General features: G+C 42.7%; 1 protein-coding gene across 1 annotated transcript in view; it reads right to left on the reverse strand.

The window, feature by feature from the left end:
- Nucleotides 1–1,574, reverse strand: part of LOC106000685 (zinc finger protein 33B-like) — a 35,014-nt gene extending 33,440 nt beyond the window's left edge. Inside the window, exon 1 of the mRNA XM_013035975.1 lies at nucleotides 1,485–1,574. The gene's annotated coding sequence lies outside the window, so the exon portion shown is untranslated. The remainder of the gene's footprint in view (nucleotides 1–1,484) is intronic.
- Nucleotides 1,575–9,484: the final 7,910 nt, after the last annotated feature.

Here is a 9,484-nt window from a genome sequence, read left to right on the forward strand (position 1 = left end):
AAAAAAAGAAAGGAAATAAAATCAGCATATTTCAAGTAAAGTATTTTGAAACATTGACTTCAATCACCTCCCTCTCTTCAAAAAAAATCCCTAGGGGCTGGGAAGGTGGCTCAGTGGTAGAACGCTTGCCTTGCATGCCTGAGGCCCTGGGTTCCATTCCTCAGCACCATATAAGCAAAAAGAAAAAAGCTGGAAGTGGCGCGGTGGCTCAAGTGGTAGAGCGCTAGCCTTGAGCTGAAGAACTGAGGGACAGTGCCCAGGCCCAGAGTTCAGGCCCCATGACTGACCCCCCCCAAAAAAAATCCCTAAACTGAAAAAATACTACTTTTGAGAGATTTTAACAAAATGGGTAACACTAGCTAAATCTTCGGGTTACTTAACATCTACAAACCATACAATCTTGAGCAAGCTATATCACCTTAAGTTTTGTCATTTTTGTTATAAAGCATTAAGGTCCCTAGCAAGCATTTCCTGAATTGTCAGACAAATCATCAGGTAAAACCAAATACCAGTACATCTCTAAAAGGCATATTTAATAACAAGATACGTTTGAGAGAGCTTGCATTCTAGAAATGATACTGGGGTTGACTGAATCAATGAGACTGGAATTAGGGTACTTGTAGAGACAGATTCTTTCAGGTGTGACAAGGTGTCTCTCCACTACAAACCACAAACCACTGCCTCCTACCCCTCTGAGAATTCAGCTCTGGCTCATTCCCCAGTCTAGCGCACTTCTCCTCTCGCCAAGTTGCAGAGTTGGGAGCTTTGTAGAAGAGTCCCACGTGAATCTTGTGCTATGGAAAGCAGCGGCAATAATTACTAAGTTAATGAGATCCTTCCCTCTTGTGCTTCTCTGCCTCTGCCCTTTAGGATAGCAAGTGTTCTTTCAGGATGCACACTCCTATTCAGAATCTGCCCTCCTTCAAATTTACCATGCTTACTTAATTCCAAAGAATACAAGTCCATCAGCCAGTTCTCCAATATCCTATAAACAACTTTCTCTAGAAACTAGGTCGTGTACAAACGTGTAAACTGGAGCCAGGAGTGCTAAGCCGGCTACGTGGTGTAGGAGGGAACTAGAAACGTTCCACGGTAATTCCACTGCCATATCACATGACTCGTCCAACACACATTTCACAACTGCACTACAGTTGTGACTGCGTCCATCTTTCAGCAAGGCAACAGCAATGAGGATGTCACCTCGGTTCACAGCAGAATCAGGCGTGGAACAGAAGCGCAGGCCTCCCCAGCTCTCCTAGTCTGCACAACCCTCTAGCCTGCCCGCGAACCTTCCCGAGCCAGCTAGGTTCCGGCACCTGGAAGGACACTGATTCTGGCAGAACCGACTCTGACAAAGCAATCACGACCCCAGGCACAGTCACCCAGACCGCAGGGACCCGGCAGTGCGTGGAGCCTCCAGGCTACCCGCCCGGCTCCAGCTGCCGCCTGCAGCCCGTTTTCCTGCCTGCCTGCCATCCACTCACATTTCAGGTCCCCAGGTTCGCCAGGCACGGCGGGGCCTCTTGACACCCCGGCTCCGGCACTCAGAACACTGAACTCTACTTCAGAAACTTCCCAGGAGCGCGGCACAACGCCAGGAACCGGAATTTCTGAGCGGAAAATGCCCTAAATGGGCGCGGAAGCGCATGCATGGGAGGAGCCTGAAAGAGCCCCGCCCAATGGTTCTGTGCCCGAGAGGAGACTACATTTCCCACTATGCATTGCGTCATACGGGAGGAAGTGGACATGTAGGTTTCTTACTTAACCTGTGATTGGAGGTCGGTGGCCTGCTGCAGCTGTGTGGGGACCTATCTATCCCACCTGGGCCATGTGAGTGGAAGTACTTCCTGGAAATCCTGGTTTTCCTCTGAGACCAACTACAAAATTCAGCACTAAATAATCTTGCATATAAATTTCTAGTTTTCATACGGTGATCATGGCAATCATCCGCGTCTTTATCTAACTATACCTTTTGATGCACCTTATAGTGTGTATATATCTATAGATATATACATATATATACATGTATCTATATATTATAGATATAGATATGTATCCATAGATAGTATATATCTTTCTATATATACTATATATAGCACCGTAATATATATATATATATATATATATATGCTAGCACCATATACTAGTACAATGTGTATGTATATACATATATATATACACTTATATACATATGTATATATACACTATATAGTATATATACTATAGTATATATACTATGTGCTTCTATATACTATACATAGTACATGTATGTATATATACATATGTATGTAGTATACTATGTATAGACTTGTAGATATATAGAATACATCTACAATACTATGTATAGATATGTAGATATATGTATATATAGGTATATATCTATAGATATATCTATACTGTGTATAGATATATAAAATACATATACATATAGTATCTACATATGTATACCATAAGCTCATGTGCTTCTATCTCATTCACTCACTCATTGGAGAGATCTGGAACCCAGGCAGTCTTAAGAACTGAAGAGTAGAAAGGAAATAAATTAGTGCCTTTACCCACAAGGACTAGGAGCACATGTTTTCTGTCATATGAACATCTTGGGCAACAACTAACACTTCCCATGTAAACACACATGGGGGCATGTGCACATATACTTGACCAAGTTTACTAAAGCATAATATACCAAAAGTAAAACCATTTCCACAAAGAATTTAACTAAATGAATATAAATGCTGAAATGTTTGAATGTGGAATTAGTGGGATGGGGGAAGATGAATGGAAAAGTAAAGGTAGGCAAATGTAGTTCTTATTCCCAAGTACATATGTTAAAACAAAAGTGGGAAGCTTCGCATGGCTGTTGGGGAAGGAGAATGAAGAAAGGGGTGACAGATCAAGATGCCCTATACACATAGTTATAAGTTGTAACAGACTTGGACAAGCATTTGAAGATAAAAAATTAAATTTAAAAGTTGAAATTGAAAAAAAAAGACAAGAAATTAGTACGTATAAGAAGAAATTGAGAATTTTGCGCCAGTGTCTCTTGTCTGTAACCCTAGCTAGTCAGAAAGTAGGGACCTGGCTCAAAGCCAATCAACCAACAGAGAAAAGTCTCTGGGCTACCATCTACAAGAAAGGACTGCTATGCACTAGAGAAAAATAAAATTGTCTTCAGGATATCTCAGAAATTGGCTAAATTCTAGCCATCTGCAACTGAAAATACCTTAAGGCAGGGTTTTTCCTCCCTTTTAGAATGGAAATATCTAATCACATTTTTATCTTATGGGGGGTATAACCGGTGTTTGACTTTACAGGAACTCACAAGAGCTTTCCTCCAGTGTATGAAGAAATTTTGGGCTGCTGTGGGGAACTAGAGAAGATGGACAAAAGTCCAAAGGGCAAAGAGTGGAATCATATAGTTATGAAGAATTTTGGGTTCCAAGTTAACAAAACTTGTGATGGATGTATTGAACATCAATAGGATTGGATTGAGAAGCAGCTAGGAGATTAGGAAAGCACTTCTGTTAAGTTAGTAAGGGTTTTGTTCCAAGAGGAATTAACAGAGTTTGAGAAGATCGGCACTAAATGAGAACACTACCATCAGATCTTGGGATCCTGATAGAAAGAAACAGGCAAAAAGCAGAATGCCAGGAATGTAGATTTGTTCTCATTCTCATTCCCTCCCTCTACCTCTACTTCTAAGGCATCATTAAGTGAGAAGCTTCGCTTTGCTAAAAACCTCCCCAAATGTGAACAAACTAAATCTTTCCTAAGTTGTTTATATCAGATCTGTCCTCAGACATCCAACCCTGGCAAACCAGATGGTGGGTAGCTTGGTCTTCAGAACAGACCAACCATGGCATTTGCAATTCCGTGAATGGCCTCTCTAATCTCTAGGCTTTTCAGCACTGGGCAGAGAGCCCCCTCCACACAGCAAGGCACTAGGATGGCTGTGAGAAGTTACTAAGACTCAGCCTCCTCACAACAAAACATTCCTTGTAGCCTAGAATCTAGAGAGTGTGATGGGCACTAAGTAATGTAAGGCCATAGGAATCAGTAGGGTCATATAGAACACCCAGAATGTTATATCCTCTGGATGAGCTGGAGGAGAGCAAAGTAGACAATTCAATTCAAGAAGAGGCTGGAGTCCCCTTGCAGTTAGCAACTCAGAAGCTGGAAGAGCAGATGCATCAAGGGCAGAGATAATTCTCTAGAAGATGAGACCATAACATTATAGGTGCACAAGGCAGTAAGGTCATCTTCTACCATCTGCAGGTCAGGCCTTAAAGATCACATTCACAGGGAAGTAATGAGTTTGCTTGGTGTGTCCTATGGCTGCATCAGGCAGCACCCACTTCCCTGCTCCACCAGTGACCAGCCATTGTATCCTTGGCCATCCACATCACTCACAGCCTCACTTATCTTTGTTAATTATTCTGCCCCCTCATGGCTGCTGTTGAATGTCCCTACTGATTTTTTAAAATAACATTCCTAAACTCTGCATCCAGACTGTTTGGTTTCTGTCCATTTCAATGTCCATTTGGAAGCTTCAATAGTTGAAATATCCTCCAATGTAGGTGGATGCTGGTCTCTCAGAATGTCATGAACAAGATACAAAAATCAAATAGTCAATGACTGTGTCTGGAAATGATGCAACAGGATGCAATAAAGACAACTCAGCTACATATTTCAAAATAGAAAATTCTTCTTCAAGGCTGGGAAGGTAGCTCAGTGGTAGAGCGCTTGCCTTGCATGCATGATGTCCTGGGTTCAATTCCTCAGCACCACATAAGTAAAAAGAAAAAAGCTGGAAGTGGCACTGTGGCTCAAGAGGTAGAGCGCTAGCCTTGAGCTGAAGACCTGAGGGACAGTGCCCAGGCCCAGAGTTCAGGTCCCACGACTGGACCAAAAAAAAAAAAAATTCTTCTTCACTACTTGATTCCAGCAAGAGCAGAAAGAAACAGTATAACTATGAGATCACAATAGTTTTTAACTATGCAACTTTGATCCTTACCATGATGAATTGTAACAGGATCTCATATACTGTTTTTGTTTTTTGGGGGGGTCCGGTCGTGGGACCTTGAACTCTGGGCCTGGGTGCTGTCCCTCAGCTCTTCAGCTCAAGGATAGCACTCTACCACTTGAGCCACAGTGCCACTTACAGCTTTTTCCTTTTTGCTTATGTGGTGTTGAGGAATCGAACCCAGGGCCTCATGCATGCAAGGCAAGCGCTCTACCACTGAGCCACCTTCCCAACCCCTCATATACTGTTTGTGTGTGTGTGTGTGTGTGCCAATACTGAAGCTTAAACTAAGGGCCTGGATAATCTCACTTTTCTTGCTGTGCGAGGCTGGTCTTCTACCACTTGATCCAAAGCTTCAACATCTACCTTTTTCTGCTTAATGGAGATGAGAGTCTCACAGAATTCTTTGCCTGGCAATCTCCAAACCTCAATCCCTAGATCTCAATCACTTAAATATCTACAATTACAAGGGTGAGCCATTAGCTCCCTGCTATCACATATTTTTCAAAGGATTTCAAGATAATGAGTCAAGAGACAAATTTTTTCCACCCATACACAATTTCAGGAAATTGATTTCTGTATTCATTTAACAAATATTCACTGAAAACGTCCTATGGGAGCCTCAAAGGCAGAATAGGAGACCACCCTACATACACATCAGAAGTGGTAGAACAGGACAGTGCCATCTTGGCCACGTGGCAGGGATGGTAGGGAGTTGAGTTTAACTGGCACCATCTTGTTTTCCTGGTAGAGGCAAGACAGTTTCACAAACCAGATAATGGGCATGCCTGAATTCCTAGAGGCAGAGGCAGAAGCAAGGACTTGGGCCATAGGTTACTAGACCTGCCAGTCTTGGGTCATGAACTCTGAGATTCCTGTGACCTTGCCCCTTGATATGGACTCTATTTAGGCCCAGACAAGCTCAGGCACCATTATGCCATGCCTTGAGTTTCCTGTCTTCATGTCTCCTAGCTCTGCTCGGTCATCATGGCATCCCACTTCAGCTCTCCATTAGAGTTGATCTGGTTTGTTGGTATTATTTTTCTGATCTTTTCTTTCCTTTCCTGCTCTCATGGCTAAGTTTTCTAACAGTGTAAAGTGTATTCATGAGGCTGCAGGTCTTTGTGACAAGAGTCTACCTGCTATTGCCAACTTTCCAGTAGACTACCAATTACACCTTTCAAAACATGGCTTCTCTGTTTTCTTGCCATACAACAGTAAGTCTGGAGGATGAGGAAAACAGAAAAGTCTGGTCTTAATTCTAGGAAGGAAGTCTGGGACTGTGGGCCACTGGTAGAGCATGTGCTTAGCATGGTCAAAGCCCTGTGTTGACAAGTTCATACCTGCAATCCTATTGCTGCAGGCTCACACCTATAGGTGCACACCTGTAATTTCAGTTACCTAGAAGGCTCTGAAGACTTCAAGACTAAGTCAGTCCAGACCAGGTTCCTGTGGCTCATGCCTGTAATCCTACCTCCTTAGGAGACTGAGATCTAGGGATTGCAGTTTGAAGACAGCCAGGGCTGTCTGTGAGTCTCTTACCTTCACTACATTACAAAATGTCAGATATGTAATGTGGCTCAAGTGGTAGATCAATAGCCTTGTGAAAAAAACTAATGGACAGCACCTAGTCCCTGAATTCAAGCCACAACACTGTCACACACAAAAAAAAGAAAAAACAAAGAAAGAAAAGAAACAGAAAGGAAGTTATTTCAAAAGTAGCCTGTTACAGCTATGTAATTCCAAGGAAATGAAAAGGAGAGCAGGCAAAAAAAAAATTGGAATTCTCACTAAATTGTGGGTTGGACAGAAGCAGTCATTGAGTAACTTTGGCTAAAGAAAATGACTCAGGAAATGGTGCTGTGGCTCAAGTGGTAAAGCGCTCACCTTGAGCTGAAGAGCTCAGGGACAGCGCCCAGGCCCAGAGTTCAAGCCCCACAACCAAAAAAAAAAAAAAAACCCAACCAACCAAACAACCATAATAACAACAACAAAAAACACACACGCAAAACAAAAAAAGAAAATGACTCACTCTGCCCTAGGGTGAAACCTCCACCCTTGGAACTAGATGCCGCAGTAGATTTATATTGATAGTAATTCTGCTCTTTGGTGGTATACTCTGCATCGTAAGATGCATTTCATTAAGAAGTTCTTGACTGACTTCTCCCCCACATCCCACTTCGTTCATCTACTCATCTCCCCTCAACCCCATCCCCTGTTTGGCAAGTACCCATTTCCTGTTATTGATTTGTTGGGCTTTGACTTAGTCCTAAAAATGATACTAATTGAGCTTTTCATAGAGCCTATTATACTTCAGTTAATTCTTTTATAATCACTTACATATTGCCCAATATGTATATTTATAGTTTTTTTTTCCAGGGCTGAGGACCAAACCCAGGGCCTTGCGCACACCGGGCGGGCGCCCTTCCGCTGGGCTAAACCCCCAGCCCCTACTTATAGATTTATAGATACATTCTATCTACTACGAATGAGAAAAACCATGCATATCCTATTTTGAAAAAAATAAAGAGGTTTTTATAGCATTCTGCTCATACCATTTGAAGAGCATCAATGCATGTTGTCCTTTACAAGAACTGTCTGGAACTGCACAGGAAAAAAGAAGAAAATGAGTAAAAGTTCCATGGAAAACAAGTGCAATTCAAGCAAGCATATCCTACAACCCAAAAGAAAGCCCTGCAGGTTTATATAAGTGGTATTTCATATTCACTGTTATTTTGTGGTGACATGGATAGATTGGTGGATTGATTGTTCCATGCACGCATCCATCCATTCATCTATCCACCCACCCACCCACCCATCCATCTATTCATCCATCCAAAAATAAAAAGATCAACTAATAGAACAATGAAGCAACTAAGCCAGCAACCAAGCCATGAGGTGTACCGGGGTTTAATACAGGGTCTTACTTCAGGCTTACTAGGCAGGCCTTTCAGTCCTTGAGCTGCAATCCTAGCGTTTTCTTTTGTTTGTTGGTTGGTTTCTAAAATGACTGACTTTTCAAGAGTTGGGAGGGTCTGGTCACAAGTCCATGAGAAAGACAAGGACAGGTGCCTTTCAGCTGCCTGGAAGAACCGGGTTGGTGGCTACCTCCTGCACTATCAAGGTCTGACCTGGGCACAGGGGCCAAGCTAGCACTGTGTTACCATGCAACAGGAAGCCAAGCCATGGCTTTTTCTGCTTTTCCTGGCTGGAAAACACTGCCTGGTCTATTGCCACCTTGATGAGTTTCTTCTACTGGACTGCAGCACACAAAATATAAACAAAACACAGTAGCCACTCCAGCCCATGATATATTTCAAGACCCTCTGTGGATGGAAAACCTTATATGTACTGTTTCTTTTCCCTATATAATATATAAACTAGGCACAACAATAGATGAACAACAATAACTTACAACAGATTTAATTATAGCAATATACTGTACTAAAATCATGTGAAGCTAGGCACAGTGGCTCAAATCTGTATGCAATTCTTGCTTCTTGGGAGATGGAGAGTTATGCATCACAGTTCAAGTCCAGACCAGCCCTGCTGACCTCCCCACTTCCAATTTGGAGGACTAGTGGCTGAGCACCTAGTCATTACAGATAGCCCAAATAGGATGATCACAGTCCAGGCTGGCTCAAAAGTAAAGTGAGACTCCGTCTCAAAAATTACCAATGACTAAGGTATTGACTCAGCTTTACCATTTTCTATAGTTCTACATGCATCGGTATTCCATTCATCTCTATCATGCTACATGAGCTTATCCAGCTGCTGTATCATGCCAGGAGTATAATGTCACCATCATATGAATCGGCACTTATGAGGGATAGGTAAGGACTATAGAGGGGGCTTTATCTTTGGCGAGGGACGTGAGCTCCTTGTAGAAGCATCATCATGGTGTGGGATTGGGTAGAAAGGTTCCCACCTTGGCTTGGTTGAAGAAAAGCTTATTAATAGAGTGGAAAGGAAGCTTGTTCTGTCACTTTTGTCTACCCTGTCCTTCAGCTGAGCCCCAGACATTGGTAGCAGAAAGGAGACATGCTTTCCACATACAGTAGTGTGTCCTCTGAGGCTCCACACTTGGTACCTTCTTACTTGTCTGGTTCCCCTTTTATTCTTTCTCCTCTCCTCTGTTCCTTGTTGCTCCTCCTTGTTCTCGCATGCATTGGGAGCACCTGATGAGAAAACCACAATGTAACCTAAGAGGGAAGGACAGGCAGATACAAAACTAAGGAAACAGTCCTTAAATGAGCCCCGAAAGAAGTTCCTAAGGAGAAGGAGACTCTGGTGGTTTGTGTCTATAATCCTAACTACTCAGGAGACTGAGATTTGAGGATCACAGTTTGAAGCCAGCCCAGGAAAGAAAGTCCATGAGACTTTTTTCTCCATGTAAGTCAAAGGCTAAAGGTGGAGCTGTGGTCCAAGTGGTAGAGTGCCAGCCTTGAGTGATAAAGTTAAGCG

This window comes from Dipodomys ordii, unplaced genomic scaffold, assembly GCF_000151885.1.
Source record: "Dipodomys ordii isolate 6190 unplaced genomic scaffold, Dord_2.0 Scaffold234, whole genome shotgun sequence".
Lineage (NCBI taxonomy): Eukaryota > Metazoa > Chordata > Mammalia > Rodentia > Heteromyidae > Dipodomys > Dipodomys ordii.